Source organism: Ambystoma mexicanum, chromosome 6p (assembly GCF_040938575.1).
Source record: "Ambystoma mexicanum isolate Mex_15411 chromosome 6p, UKY_AmexF1_1, whole genome shotgun sequence".
In the NCBI taxonomy this organism is placed as follows: Eukaryota; Metazoa; Chordata; class Amphibia; order Caudata; family Ambystomatidae; genus Ambystoma; species Ambystoma mexicanum.
In genome coordinates this window covers 1,469,346,533-1,469,361,486 of record NC_090935.1, presented here as the reverse complement: position 1 = coordinate 1,469,361,486, position 14,954 = coordinate 1,469,346,533, and the positions used below count along the sequence as shown (strand labels likewise).

The 14,954-nt window shown below is 46.6% G+C and overlaps 1 protein-coding gene across 1 annotated transcript in view; it reads right to left on the bottom strand.

The window, feature by feature from the left end:
- The window catches only part of SDAD1 (SDA1 domain containing 1), a 551,728-nt gene that overhangs the window by 209,386 nt on the left and 327,388 nt on the right, over positions 1 to 14,954 (bottom strand). The gene's annotated exons all lie outside the window — the stretch shown is intronic.

Sequence of the window (14,954 nt, the reverse complement as noted above, 5' to 3'; positions counted from 1 at the left end):
TGACTGATAATGTGGAATTTGCAGTAGTATATTCCGAATTCTCTCTTCTGAAGGGAAGGTCAACCCTTTCTGAGTATCTAGGATTGCTCCTAGGAACTGTTTTGAGGTGCTTGGCACCAGACTTGACTTCTTCTCGTTGGTAGAGAAGCCTAATTCGTGGAGGAGGTCGATAGTCCTCTGAATGTTTGACCTGCAAATTCCTGGGGTTTCCCCCGTTATGAGCCAGTCGTCCAGATAAGGGTACACTGGGATTGCCTCCCTGCGTAGGTGTGCAGCTGCCACCGCCAGTACCTTGGTGAATACCCTTGGTGCTGAAGCTATCCCGAAGGGCAGTACCTTGAATTGGTAGTGGCGACTGTCCACCTTGAAGCGCAAGTATTTTCTGTGCGCTGGGAGCATGGAAATATGAAAATAAGCATCTTTCATATCCAAGGTTGCCATGTAATCCCCCTTTTTTAGGAGGGGGATTACCTCTTGTAGCGTGGTCATATGGAATTTTTGGGGCTTGACATACTTGTTGGCAGGCCGTAAGTCTAATACTGGGCGCATTGTCAAATCTTTCTTTGGCACAAGGAAGTAAGTTGAATAGATACCCTTGTTTACCTGGTGTCCTGGGACGAGTTCTATCGCGTCCTTTTCTAGCAGAACGGCGATCTCCTCGAGAAGGATCTTCTGATGTTCTAAGGAGTGTATTCTTTGTAGTGGAGGGTGGTTCCGGGGACGCTGCAGTAATTCTATACAATATCCTGTGGACACTGTTGACAGCACCCATCTGTCTGAGGTGATCCCTTCCCAAGCCTGGTTGCGTGAGAAGGGACCCTGAACTGAGCGTCACTGCTTTGGTGGAGGCGTGCCACCTCCCTTGTTGGGGCTGCCTCTGCCTCTTCCACGACCTCTCTTGTTACCCCTGCCGTAACTTTGGGTAGACTGCTGGTTGTTGTTCCATTGTGTACCCTGTCCTTGGGCATAGTTGCCTCTTTGTGAATTTTGGCCGCGTGGGCGACGAAAATTACTGTTCCCCCTCTGGTTAGGGGGTTTGTTGGTAAGCTGGCCAAGGGATTTGAGAGTCTCGTATTCGTCCTTGGCATTCTTAAGTGCGTCTTCGACCGCTTTCCCAAACAATAGCTCGGGTTCCACCGGCTTGTCTATTAATGAAGCCTGGGTTTCTGTTTTGAACCCCGACTGTCGTAACCACGCATGTCTCTTGATAACAGTACCTTCTGCTATCAATCTTCCTGCGTTGTCCGCGGCGTCGAAAGTTGCTTTTAATATGCAACCAGACACGGCTCTCCCTTCTGCCGAGATCCGAGCCAACTGGCCCTTTAACGGTTCAGGAGCAGAGGCTATGAGCGCCGCGACCTCTTCCCATTGATGGCAGTTGTAACTTGCCAACAGGGTGGTGGAGTTTGCAATCCTTGCTTGGTAGGCGGACGTTGAGGCTACCTTCCTGCCAAACCCGTACAGTTTCTTGCTCTCCTTGTCGGGAGGAGCTTCTGACGACGATAAGGGTGTCCCAGCCCTCTTCCGAGTGTTGGTAACCACTAGGGAGTCTGGTTTAAGATGTCCTCTTATATAAAGAGGGTCAGACTGGGCTGCCCGAAAAAGTTTTTCAACTCTGGGGTTGACGGCTCTGGTGAGGTTAGGATTCACCAGGGATGGATCTATTCTACGTTGGATGGATTTAAGGATAGGGATGGTCTGAGCGACCGGCCTCCTCTCTCCCACCAACTCTTCTGCGAAGTCCCTTTCCTCCTGTACACCGTGGGTGTCGATGTGAAAATGTTCTGCTGCGCGAGCGAGAACTTCATTAAGGAGGGGCTGGTTATCAACTGGCGAGTCGGTAACTGGGGCTTCGCTCTCTACCGGGGAATCTACTCTGTAAATTTCCTGCTCATCTTCTACCTCCTCCAGGTCCTCATCATCCGCATAGTATTCAGTCCCGGTTTGTTCCTCCATAATTTCAAACTCCTGGTCCCCTTCAGGGAAAGGCTGTCCTTGGTATCTGGGGTGTGGAGTAGAGTATGGAGTAGAGTAAGGCTGCACCTCTAAGGGTTCAGGTCTTTCGAACCGGGCCTTTTTACTTAGGGGGATAGGATCAGAGGAGCCTGAGGGTGTGGCCCCTTGAGGGTCATACGAAAGGAAATGTTCTGGGTTTTTGTCATAAAAATCAGCTAAGGAAGACATCCTTGACATGACCCTGTCTATGTCTTCACTGGACCATTCTTTGGAACAGGGTATGACTTTAGTAGGCAACTTAGAGGACTTATCAAGGGTACCCTTGCTGGATGTGGATGTCCCAGTAGATTTGTGTTTGTCTGTCTGCTTAGGGTGGAAGGATGGTCTTACAGGAGTGGAAGGCTGTGCTTTCCGCCGTTTCCCCCCCTCCCCGTGCGTGGAAAAATGTTTTCCCTGCCTCTTGGAGGCCCCAGAGACTTTCGACGCCTGGCGTCGAGGGTCGGGAGAGGTATCTGTGTGTTTCGCCTCGCTGGTGTTAACTGCGGCCTCGGTCTCCTGGAGCGCGGCCTGGGGGTGGAAGTCGTCTTCGTCTCCCGACGATCGAACTTCCGTTAATCTAGGGAGCGAGGCACTCTTGGCAAGAGTGGATGATTGCCTTGCGTCATGAGGCGATCTCGATCGAGAGCGCCCAGAGGACACCGAGTCGGACCGTTCTATCTGTGCCTCTTTCCGAGAAGTCGATGTCGTCGAGGTTCGGTTGGACTTAGTGTACTTAGTGTGTGTAGGGTGTGTAGCGCTTGCGTCGCCGGGGGTCTTCCCCATAGCCGCCCTGCCGGACAACCTTCCGAGGTCGGGGACCTGCGCTCGGCAGTCTTTCGACGCCGTAATGCCCTCGCCGTCCGAAAGTACGGCGTCGCTGCCATCGCTGAAGGCGCCCTCCGCTGCCATGGCCGCCTGCCTGGCGTGGTGGGCCCAACGCCTTGTCGAACGGTCCTTAAGTGTCTTAGGCTTAAACCTACTACACGCTCTGCAGTTCGCTTCGGGGTGGTCCCTCGGCAAGCAGAGATTGCACGTGGCGTGCCTGTCGACCCAAGGGTACTTGCGGTTGCACTTGGGGCAGAATTGGAAAGGGGTACCCTCCATACGCACCTTGAGGCAGCGGGCTGGTAAGTGTAGGAAATATATAAGGTGTACCTATATACCAAGAGTGAAGAGTATGTACCACCCCCCACTCTCCCTACTTGCAGGGCCGAGGCCAGCGGCCTTCCGAGGCCCAGATCCGTCGTGCAGCAGCCGACGGTCGATGTCTTCTCCAGCCGTCGTCGAGTGTCGACGTTGGGGTGGGGAAGGATGTCAATAACTAAAGTTAAACTTCAATAATTAGCAAAAGTATGGCTAAGGCCAGGGGACTCCGCAAGATGCTTCCGACCAGTATGGCGGAAAAAAACAATCTGAGGATCCTAGACGCGTGAGGGATCTTGGGTACAGTGGACGTCACACTAGGGATAGTATTACTGGCACGCCTGTGTCGACGCCCATTTTCGAGTTTCGAAAAACAAACTGTAATACTCCGCAGCTTCCACTAGATGTCGGCCTATGCACAGCATGTGATCTAAGCAGATTCCACAAGCCTCAGAAATATATATATATATATGGGATACATTACTCACCGTAATCGTATTTCTGATGCTTGTATCTGCTTAGATTCACATGCTGTGCATAGGCCGACATCTAGTGGAAGCTGCGGAGTATTACAGTTTGTTTTTCGAAAGTCGAAAATGGGCGTCGACACAGGCGTGCCAGTAATACTATCCCTAGTGTGACGTCCACTGTACCCAAGATCCCTCATACTGGTCGGAAGCATCTTGCGGAGTTCCCTGGCCTTAGCCATACTTTTGCTGTTATTATAATTATAATTCTTATTCTTTCCCTTCCCCACCCCAACGTCGACCCTCAACCTCGACGACGGCTGGAGAAGTCATCGACCGTCGACTGCTGCACGACGGATCTGGGCCTCGGAAGGCCGCTGGCCTCGGCCCGGGCCTAGTAGGCCGCTGGCCTCGGCCCTTACAAGCACCCTGAAGGGGACCACAGTTCTTAGTGGGGAGCACCCCAGGCATTCAGGCACACATCCGTCACTAGAGTCACTTGTGGCGCAGGTTGACAATCCAGTGGTCCATTCAGAAGCTTGTTCTTCACAAACCAACAATGCAGGTCTCTATACAATTTCTCTGAGAACAGTAGAAGGTCCGATGTGACCACTGAGCTCAGAAGGCACTGCAGTGACTTCATTCACAGGCGGGCCACCAGGCATCACCAAGATGCAGGAGACCATAAGACACAACAAATCGAAGAAAAGCCACAGCTGGACCCGTTGGCTGTGGTTGAAAAATCTGGACCATCTTTTAGTTATTCACCACTCTCCTCGAGTCGGAAACCCTGGCCTAGGCAAGTGCTTCAAGACCGCACTGATAAATTGGAGAGACTGGGACCGTGAAACCTGAAACTTCTTGAAGTTCAGGGAGAAGCCCAAGCTGTACAATAGGTTGCACGTCCGGTACAGGTGTGTCGACGCTAGATCTGGTGAGCGGGTTCGGACGAGTTAGTCGTCCGGATAGGGAAAGACATTGATGCCCTACCTTCTGAAGTGAGCTGCCACTACTGTTAGTGACAAAGAAAGACTGAAATAAGAGACTTTGGGGACTTTGAACTGGTAGTGACAGTTTTCTCACTGTGAATTTCAGGTACTTGCTGTGGTTCTTGTGGATAGCCACATGGAAGTAAGCACCCTGGAGATCCAGGGAGACTTGACAGCAGTTTACATCCCGGGCATCGAGGATCTGGGCTAGAGTGACTATTTTAAACTTGTCCTTGCACTAGTACAAGTTTAGAAGGCACCAATCTAGGATGGGTCTCAAACCTCAGTCTTTCTTCTGCACCAGAAAGTAGGTTGAGTAGCAATCCCTTCCTCGTTCTGTGCGGGGTACAAGCTCCATGGTCCCACCTTTGCCAGAAGCTGGCAAAGCTCTTCCAGCAGGAGAGGTTCCAGAGGTAAGGTTTGTGGCATGGAGGGGTGGCCAGGAAGGTGAAAGGCAAAAGGGAGGCAGTATCCCTGTTGTAGGACTTCTAAGGCCCAGGAATTTGAGGTGCTAACATTCCATTCTTTGCCAAACAGCGATATTCTGCCACCAATAGGGGACTGATGGCAGAGGTCTTCTTCAGAGAGGCTTCTCGCCGGGGGTTGTAGATAGCTAATTGAAGGTGGAAGCTCCTCCTCTAGGTACACTTCAGGCCGAACCCCTGTAGTGAGGACATTGTCCTTGCCTGTCTGATGGTGCTTGACCTCTACCTCTCTGGGCATAAGTGGCAAAGGGGGAAAAAAGCCTGCCTGCAGCACCCACGGTCGCGGTTGCTGCACTGCTCCAGTTATAAAAGGAGTTAAGACTGCATTGATATTACACCATATACGAAGCCAATGCAGCATCGCTGCAAGACTCCAAGCATCATCAAGGTAGCCAACCCCAAGTGCATTCTGAACTGCAATATTTGGAGCTGAACCTGGGAGGCCCAGAGCCTCTTAAAGAGCTTATTTTCAAGAATTTGCAATTCAGAAGGATCAGCAAATCCTAATGAGGCACCATAAGTTGTAGTGGCCTAACTCTGGGCCTTGTAAACCTTCATGATCATGCAGAGAGGCTGACCTTGGCAGAGGTTTCTAAGCGCAAACCCGGGGATCAAACCAGTGTTGCTCCTAGTCGTCTTGCTCCCAAGGCGAGCATGTTGCTCCAAAGCTATCCCCCCATTCCTCCCCGCCCCCCCGGAGACTGGCCATAAAATGCGACTGGTCCCCCAGGCATTGACTCCTCTTAAATCTTCAGTTTCTGTATGTGGTCTAGGCCTGAAGAAAAACAAACCCCCAAAAGAACTATTCCTGGGCCCTTGGAATTACGACCCCATTACATAACTGGTTCATCTAAACCTCCTTTCTGCCATTCACACATGCTATCACAGTGGATTTAGGAATGTTAATCTTAAGGTCCAGGTTGTTCATAAATTCTGTACAAACCTGGATCAGTTTCTTCAATGCTTTTGGGGTTTGGGTAATAAGCACTGCATCCTCAGTGTAGACCAAAATTGGAAGGCCCTTCCACCCACCCTAGGGTAGTCCGCCTGGGAGTACACCAAGACCTCATACAGTCCGTTAATATGTAGTGCGAATACTTGGGCCAAAACACAGCCCACGCGAACCCACAGGTTCACCTAAAAAAAAATCTGGTTTGGCCCGCAGCAAATACAGGCTCGATTCCCCCTGTGAATACTCTGGAGCATAAACAATAACTCACGTGGACAATTCATGGGCTGAAGCACACCCCCACAATTTCACCCTGTTCACTTTGTCAAAGGACATGCTCAGGTCAATGAAGATAGCTTCACCCTTAATAAAAACCGAACACACAACAATTAAATACAAATTAAATTAAAGGCCTGGTCAGCTGTACCCACCCCCGGTCTAAACCCAAACTGTATATCCAACAGAATGGAGTTGTCGGTGATCCAAGCCTCAAGATGACCCAAGATAACAAAATACAACAAAAAAAAGATCTCACTGACCTACAAAGCTTTAAATAACGCAGCCCCTGGTTACATTATGAATAAACTACAAAAAATAACGTCTATCAGACCAACCAGAGCTGATAACGCAAATTGTCTAGTATTACCTAGGTATAAGTTAACTACGATTGGTGGTAATAGTTTTCCAGTGAAGGCAACTAAACTTTGGAATTCACTAGCATGTAATTTGCGAGTAGCCCAACCTTACCTTCATTTTAGAAGTAACGCCATCCAACACATTATCGCCAAGAACCCCTAGTCTCTTTATCTCCTATGCCATTCTTGCCCTCTGGCCTACACCACCGTCATACCTCTAGTTGAATTATATCATACTACCAATATCATTTTGTCATTTTGTGCATTTTGACCCGATACTTAGTGTTCCATGTACTTTTATTGTAGCCTGTATATTTTGTGTCTTAGGTACCTTTACTGTAACCTGTATATTTTGTAACTTTGTAAGCATTGCATTATCTTATTGCTGCGCCCCGTTACCCATGGGTCTGGTGCGCATTAGAAATAAAAAAACAAGAAAACTCTGCCAAAGAAATTATCAGAGGTGTCCAGCAGTGAAATAGGCCTATAAGACCTTGGGCTACCATGGTCCCGCTTTTGAAAAATGGGGAAGAACTGCATGCTTCCAAGAAAGCAGAATATACCCAGACTCCAAAATCGCATTAAAGAAGATAGTCAACACCGGCGCCCAAAGACCTATGAGATCTTGATAAAGATCAGCTGCAATAGCGGCAGGTCCTGGCGCACGATTATGGGCTTGCTTAACTATAGCACCAACAACCTCTTTCAGACTACAAATCAAACCAGAAGCCAGATAAGTCCTGTCAGGCACCTCTAAGGGACCTCAATACAAGGAAGAAAATGGGTTAACCTAAGCCCTGGTGTCTACATAAGATTCCATGCCCTTCTCATTCTCCGATATGGAGGTCCCTCAGACAAGCTGCCCCCCATGCAACTTCTTTGAACTTTGCTTTCTACCCATCCAAAGCATCCCGATAATAAGCAATGGCCTGACTAATTTCCCATTCGGACCTCGAAGGAGGTGTCAGAGCTTCAAGTAGTCATCTCTAAACCTTTGAGCATGCTTCGCTAAACCAAGCCTTATTAGGGGATTTTCTATCCCTGAAATTGCACTGAAAACAGGCCGAATTAGCTCAGCAACGTTAGAGGCTACATCTGAAGCAGTTTAGCATCTTTCCAAGATGTTCATAACTAATGGTCGCTTCTCCACCAGCACAATGTGGTCCAATTGATCCTCGCCCTTTTTTAATCTGCTCATACAGGCCGATTTGACATGCGCTAAATCGAAATAATCATTGGTCAATCCTCCATGGACACTAAATGGCCCTCTGAGGCTCAAGCTAATTGGGTTATTATCACTGCAGGGATCTCCCAGCACTTCAAACCCCTGAATCCTATCCCAATGTTTAACTTTTAGCAATCAAGGTTCCTCTAACTATTGACAGAAATAGTCAATAAAGGAAGAACCTTTATTCCTAAAAGTGGGGAGGCCAAGAATGGCAGGCAGGACTCGTCCAGTCATAGTGTGCAATTTCCATTCAAGAAGCCAAGAGAAAAATTGCAAACCCTTTGTGCAAACCCAGGAGTACTCCATCTGGGGTTGTGCAATTTCTAGGATTGAATCTTCCTGTAAACCAAACAAATCTCCTGGAAGGCCATTTCCAATTTTCACATTGAAATCAGCTCCGAATATAGTTCGGATTCAACTCCAGTAAAACATGTTCCTCCATAAAAGTTTTAAATGTGGACAATATTTGTGTCAGATTTATGCAGACTTATGAAAATGTTCAATTACCATAGATTCACCATTTTTCATGAACAATTTGATAATTTGTAAGCAATCCAGGTTAGTATCAAACACCACCAATCTTCAATCAATGGAGGCCTTTATCAACACGACCAGCCCCTGCAAAGCATCGTCCCCTGTTCTTACAATCGTGGTCCGCATGAGACATCTGTCCAATAAGGGAGGCTCCACCAGCCATGTTCCTTGCTATAGAATCACCTCAGATCTTTGCAAAAAGAACCAAATAGGCTGATTAAACAATGTAGTCCTGGCAACCGCTATATTCCATGACAAGTTTGTTTGTTTGTTTATTTATTGTGCGCATCGGACCCTGGGGTAGCAGGGCGCAAAAGAACAAGGAAATTTACAGCTTAGTTACAGACGTTACAAGTTACAGGTTCCACGGCAGGCATGATAGACATTTCTTACATTTACAAGGTAGGACAAGTGCAAGTGCAGATAGAGCGCACAATCAACAGCTAAACAGTCAAATCTGTAGTGTCAGACAGTATAGCAAGTCAAAGCGGGCAATATGGCGTGTCATTACGTATCAAGTGAGGTGCAATTGGACAAGCGAGGGGTGGAGAGACATTTATGTCGCATTTTCAGTGAGCCATTTTATAGTGTTCTTTCTGAAATTGCTGAAAGTTTGGTCAGATCTAAGTGCATGAGGTAGGGCGTTCCATAATTGCGCTGCCTTGACTGGGAAGCTGGTACCTCCAATAGTGACTAATTTAAATCTAGGCACTTGGAGGCAGTTAGGGCTGACTGTCCTTGTGAGTCTGGTGGGATATTTCCTGTTGAGGCGTTCTGACAGGTATCGGGGGGCTTTATTATTTAGGCATTTATGGATAAGGGAAGCAGCTTTGAGGTTGATTTTTTCATGGGTGGAGAGCCATTTGTGAGTACGTCTTATTTCTGAAATGTGTGCACTTCTGGGGATACTTAGGGCCGCTCTGAGTGCGTTGTTTTGGAGCACTTGGATTCTATTGATGATTTATTTGGTAGTCCCTATGTAAAGGGCGTTACAATAATCTAATTTTGATAAAATGAGGGCTCTAGCTAGGATAAGACAACTGTCATCTGAAAGGAATTGTTTCCCAGCTCGTAGTAGCTTGCATGTATAGGCTGTGGATGAGGCCAGTGAGTTCACCTGTTTGGTGAACGATAGTGTCGCATCAAGGTAAAAACCTAAGGTTTTTACTTCTCTGGCAACCTTGATCATGTTGCCATCAATGACAAAGGCTGCGTATTTTTGGTTAAGTTTGGAGATGCGGGCTGCCGTGCCCAGGATGATGAGCTCTGTTTTGTCATCGTTCAGGCATAGACCGTGGTTGGCCATCCATGCCTGAACGATGCTGTAGACTCTGTTCACCAAAGCCAGATCCTCAGCATAATCCCCGGTAAGTGGTAAGAGAATCTGGGTATCATCTGCATAGTTGGTATAGGTGATACCCAGATTATCAAGATCGTCGAAGAGCGGCTTTGTGAAGATGTTATAGAGTGTCGGCGAGACACAGGATCCCTGGGGCACTCCACAAGTGATTGGAATAGGGTCTGCTGCGGGGGAGAACACCCTCATGGTCCCGTCACTGAGAAATGACTGGATCCAGGCTATAGCCTCCCCTGAGAAGTGGGCCGCCGAGTCCAAGTGATTACATAAGACTCTGTGGTCCACCAAATCAAAGGCGGCTGAGAGGTCCAGAAGGAGAAGGAGAGCTAATTTGCCCTCGTCTCTGAGTGAGTCTATTTGGGCCTTTAGGTCAGTAAGGGCAGTCTCTGTGCCGTGATGCGGCCGGAAACCGGATTGGCGGGTGCCAAGGAGATGGTTCATCTCAAGGAAGTTCTGGATTTGAGTGTGCGCTACCTTATCTAATATTTTTAGTAAGAAGGGAACTGTGGTGATGGGTCTGTAGTTTGTGGGAATATTGGGATCTAATGTTTGTTTTTTTAGAAGGGGGAGAACCCAAGATTCCTTTAGATTGCGAGGGATGGTGCCCGTAGTGAAGGAGGCATTAATAAGTTTTGTGATGAAGGGGGCTAGATCCCTAGCCGCGTCCTTGATCAGTTGTGCGGGGCATTGGTCACCTTTGCAGTTGGAAGGTTTAAGAGTCAGAATGGTCTTCTCTATCTGAATTACTGAAACCTTGGAGAAGCGGAATTGGGAAGATTCTGTGGGTTTAGGGGTGGAGGTTGCATTTAGCGGGGGCTGGGTAGGTAATGAGGCTTTCTTTAAGGCAATTTTGGTTTGGAGATTGGCCACTTTGTTGGTTAGTGCCAGTTGTATGTCTGTACACCAAGTTTTGTCTTTAATGGAATCATCTTGTACTGCGATGGGATTTTCCAATTCTTTTAGGATGGAGAATAGCTCCTTCATACTAGAGTTAGCTTGGGTGATCCTATTATTATAGGTTTCTTGTTTGGCTAGGATAATGTCTTTTTTGTATTGCGAAGAGATGTTTATTAGGTTTGTTTTATTTTCAGCGGTAGGATGCTGGTTCCAAGCTGTTTCGCATTTTCTCTTCTGTAGTCTTAAGTTTTTTAGGTGGGGTGTAAACCAGGAGTTCAGATGCTTTTTTGGTTTGCTGTTCCTGAGTTTAAGCGGAGCAATTCTGTCAAGAGCAACGGACATGGCCTTATTATATTCGTCCACTAGGGTGTCTGGGTCAGTGTGGTCCAGAAGGGAAATAAGTTTAGGTAGGATGTGGGGCAGAATATTATCTGCTGTAATATTTTTCTTGTTTCTGGTGAGGGTGGGTGTGGCTAGCGTAGGTGTTGAGACTATAGGTCTTTTAGTGTTAAGGGTAAAGGAGATAAGGTGATGGTCAGACCATATTTGGGGGGTAATGGCTGTTATAACAGGGTTACAGTTGTGACTGGCAATCCAGTCGATAATTCTTCCCTTAGAGTGTGTAGGAGTATTCACGATTTGCGTGAAACCTAGTACTGAGAGTATTGGCTACAGTAGTAGCATGGTGGTCGTTGATATCGTTGAAGCCTAAATTGAAGTCTCCCAGCACAAGTAAGATTGAGTTTGGGTATTGCATGATGCCTCCCTGCATCGCTCCAGAGAGGCCCACGATCCACCACCTCTATACCTACGGCGGTCAGGAAATGAGATGGGGGATCATCCCATTTAGTCATTCTCCTCGATTGTAGAGCGAATTTCAAAGCGGTTAGAGATGAGCACCGCCGGCTACCCCACCTGATGAATGACACTCCCTCAGTTGGATATCCCCCCTAGTCTTCAAGACAGGGCAGTTATATGGAAAGGTCAAGACAGAACTGTCTCTGCTGTTGATAATAGACTGGGAGCTACCTAATCTAATATTTCATCCCCACCCCTCCCACCCGCCCCACCCCAAGTGGCCGATAAAAGAAAGCATGGGGAATACATTTGCTGTGTAGGGGTTGGCCATTTGGTTTCAGGCCCCTAGAAAGATTAGAATTAGTCAAATAGTTATGTAAGAACTGATTGGAAAAGGTGACCACAGAACAGTCCATTTAGACCACCTCTTCAGTATGCCTGGCCCCTCTAGCCATAAGTATATCCTGTGGGTTAGTAGTGGGTCCCATCAAATTCGCGTTAACACAAGGGCTTGTTTTATTAATCAAGGAAACCGTACATTCTAACCTGCCTTTGGGCAACATAGGGACGTCTAGCACAAACCCAACAAGGGGTGCTGCAGCTGGTGTTAAATGAAGAACATCTGCATTGTACGCTCCATCTAAAGACTGACGAGGGGGCATGGGTATTTGACTTTGTTGTAGGATTCTTCTTCTGGAAGGCCTAAATCTGTCTCTAAATAGCCAACCTTTTTGCATCTAATGCCCCATTAACTTAATTGAAAACTAAAGCAGAAAGGGTCGGATCCTTCAGACAATACGATATCAACTCTGGCTTTGCAACCTTAATTCTGGAGGAGAGCTCATTAAGGCTTTTCCTAGAGTCATCCATAACCGTCAGTGTATTCATAATCCCTTGTTTAAAAGATTGTAGGAAGGCAAGTATGGGGCCAAACTTCTCATCCAGCACTTCGTTACTCAACCTGGCCAGGCCTTATGAAAGCAAAGTACCTTGCTGAGCCACATCATCAGGAACAGGACCCCAATTTCCCCTCTAGTGCTACTCCTAAAATGTTAGCATCATTATACAGTTGTTCTATAATGTTTGAGGAGAAAGAGGCAGGTAACAGGGCCTGATCAATCTCTTGAACATCTGTGGGATCCCCCTGACCAACCTGTGCATTAACCCTGCACTCTGGGATAGCTCTAACATTTTTAATGTTCTCTGGTGCAAGGGTCACCACAGAGTCCGGACAAGTATCACAAATGCTCTCCCTAACTATTAAACCTTCCTCCCCTGCTCCCGCCCCCTAAATCTCTCAGCCGAGCTCTTGAACCCCTGAGTGCCCTCTTCTACGGCTGTTTTCTGTGACCAAAATCTGTTGCTCAATTATTCCTGCCATATACTTAAGATATTAATCCAGGTGCGATTGGGAATGGTCTTTGGGCTTTCCTGTGCTGTTCTAAAAACATGTTTTAACTTTTGCCTGGGGGATCAACTCTTGCCTTTTGCTTTGTCATGGTGAGACAAGTTTAAAAAACAAAAATATTTGTAAGCCCAATAAAAATATTTCATACAAAACAATATAGAGCTAAGCCATAAGGTGCAATACAATAATACTCAGAATACGATAGAAAAAATATGCAAAACATCCTTAGAGCGCCAAAAGTACCAATAAAAGCAAATCTAAAACAGAAAAGTGCAATCATGTCATACAAAAACTCCACTCTTTAATAAGCTGTCCCTATGTGGTAGGCACAGGAGGAAAAAAGGGGGGACAAAATGTTGAAAATGTACAGGTCCAAGCACCTAAACGTCTTTCACCTCTATGTGCTCCACAGACACAGTAATCTATAGCCACCATCGGACAAAGATGAAATTCCCATGACCTAAGGCCAAGAGTTCAAATGCAGCCCAGGCGGCACTGTAGAAAGGTTCAACAGGGGTCTAGGTCACAGAGGTTAGGGCTAGGTCAAATATGGAAGACGCCCGACTGGCTGAGGGGGGCCTCCCAAGTCTGACTTTCCCACCCCAACGCCTCCCACCCCCACAGCGCTTTCCACCCTCTGCTGAAGAGCGTCAGCTTTAAGTTTCAGAACCACAGCAGACCAAGCACAAAAGGTGCACTAAAATAAGCAATCAACAGCGGTCAGTTAATGGAATCAGGAAGCAGTCCATTAATAGAATCAAGCCGAATCGGGAAGTATCACAGAGTCAAATGGAATCAAATAGTGTCAATGGTCAGTAATTCCAAATCATTCCAAGTAAAAGCAGCCACAGCGAGTAAAACATTTTAAGCAAACATTTTTGCAAAACTACTATGGGCAACTGCAGTTCCTATAACCCAGGTGGCGTAGCAGAGGCAGCCAACTAGATTATCTGGAAGTCTGATGACAACAGCTATAATGAGAACAAATAGTGGCGTTGTGGTGATAGGCTGATGCATCCGAAGCCTGCAAGCCCAGAACAAGGCTCACAGAGGCTCAGACTGAGCCCTCCAACCTGCGGCAGCCGTAAACAGCATAGAACGGCCTGCCCCAAGTCCACTCCCACCTTTAAACACTGTCACCTGCGAGACTGCACCAGCAGCATGGAAAAGCCTGCCCCCTGTCCGTGGGCTGATGAGATTAAATATATATATATATATATATATATATATATACATACATATGTGTGACTAAAAATATATCTTCAGGGGAATTTATTCGAAGAAGAAACTGTAGAAGAGAAGAATATTTATCTAGATAATGCACATTTTCAAAACATATTTATAGATAGAGATAGAGGTTACCATGTAATACAATCTAGATAAGGTATTAGATGAATGACTAAAAGTTCAAAACAAACATATGATACCAAGCAATAAAGCAGTCAGTAAAAGAAAGTGTTCATTACAACCATTTACAGTTGAAACAGCCATATAGTTTATAGAAATGTACAGAAAAACTGGAGTACCTTAATAATGGATAAGGACATAAAATCAGGGGTCGCAAAATCTATTAGCCCACTAGCACTGGTGAATACAATTTGCATGGTACTCGACCTTGAAGGCGAGTATGGGGATGTTTGAAACTTTTACTTGACATTTACTGGAAACCAACTTTGTTTGCAGTAACCTGCAAGTAAAATATTCACTGTGCATGTCTGGCCTTTTGGGTGGCAGCATTGCAACAAATATGAAGTGTGCTTATGGTGACATTTTCAGTTTTACAGAAAACACTGGCAAACATGTCACCAGTCACCATGGGGCAAGTGCATTTATCTTAGGTCAAGTATCTAAACTAAGGAACATGCCCTGCAGGTCTAGTGGGATTTTTACAAATTTGCAAGGACTGAAAATAATTATTTGAATAATAGCCCAAGTGTAGTCCAAGCTAGCTAGCCAAAAAAGAAACGGAGGATTCATGGTTGAATAAATCACTAAGGATTTTACAAATGTGGGCATTGTAAGATTTGGCAACATGCAATGAACAAGACAAAAAAAAAAAAAAACACAGA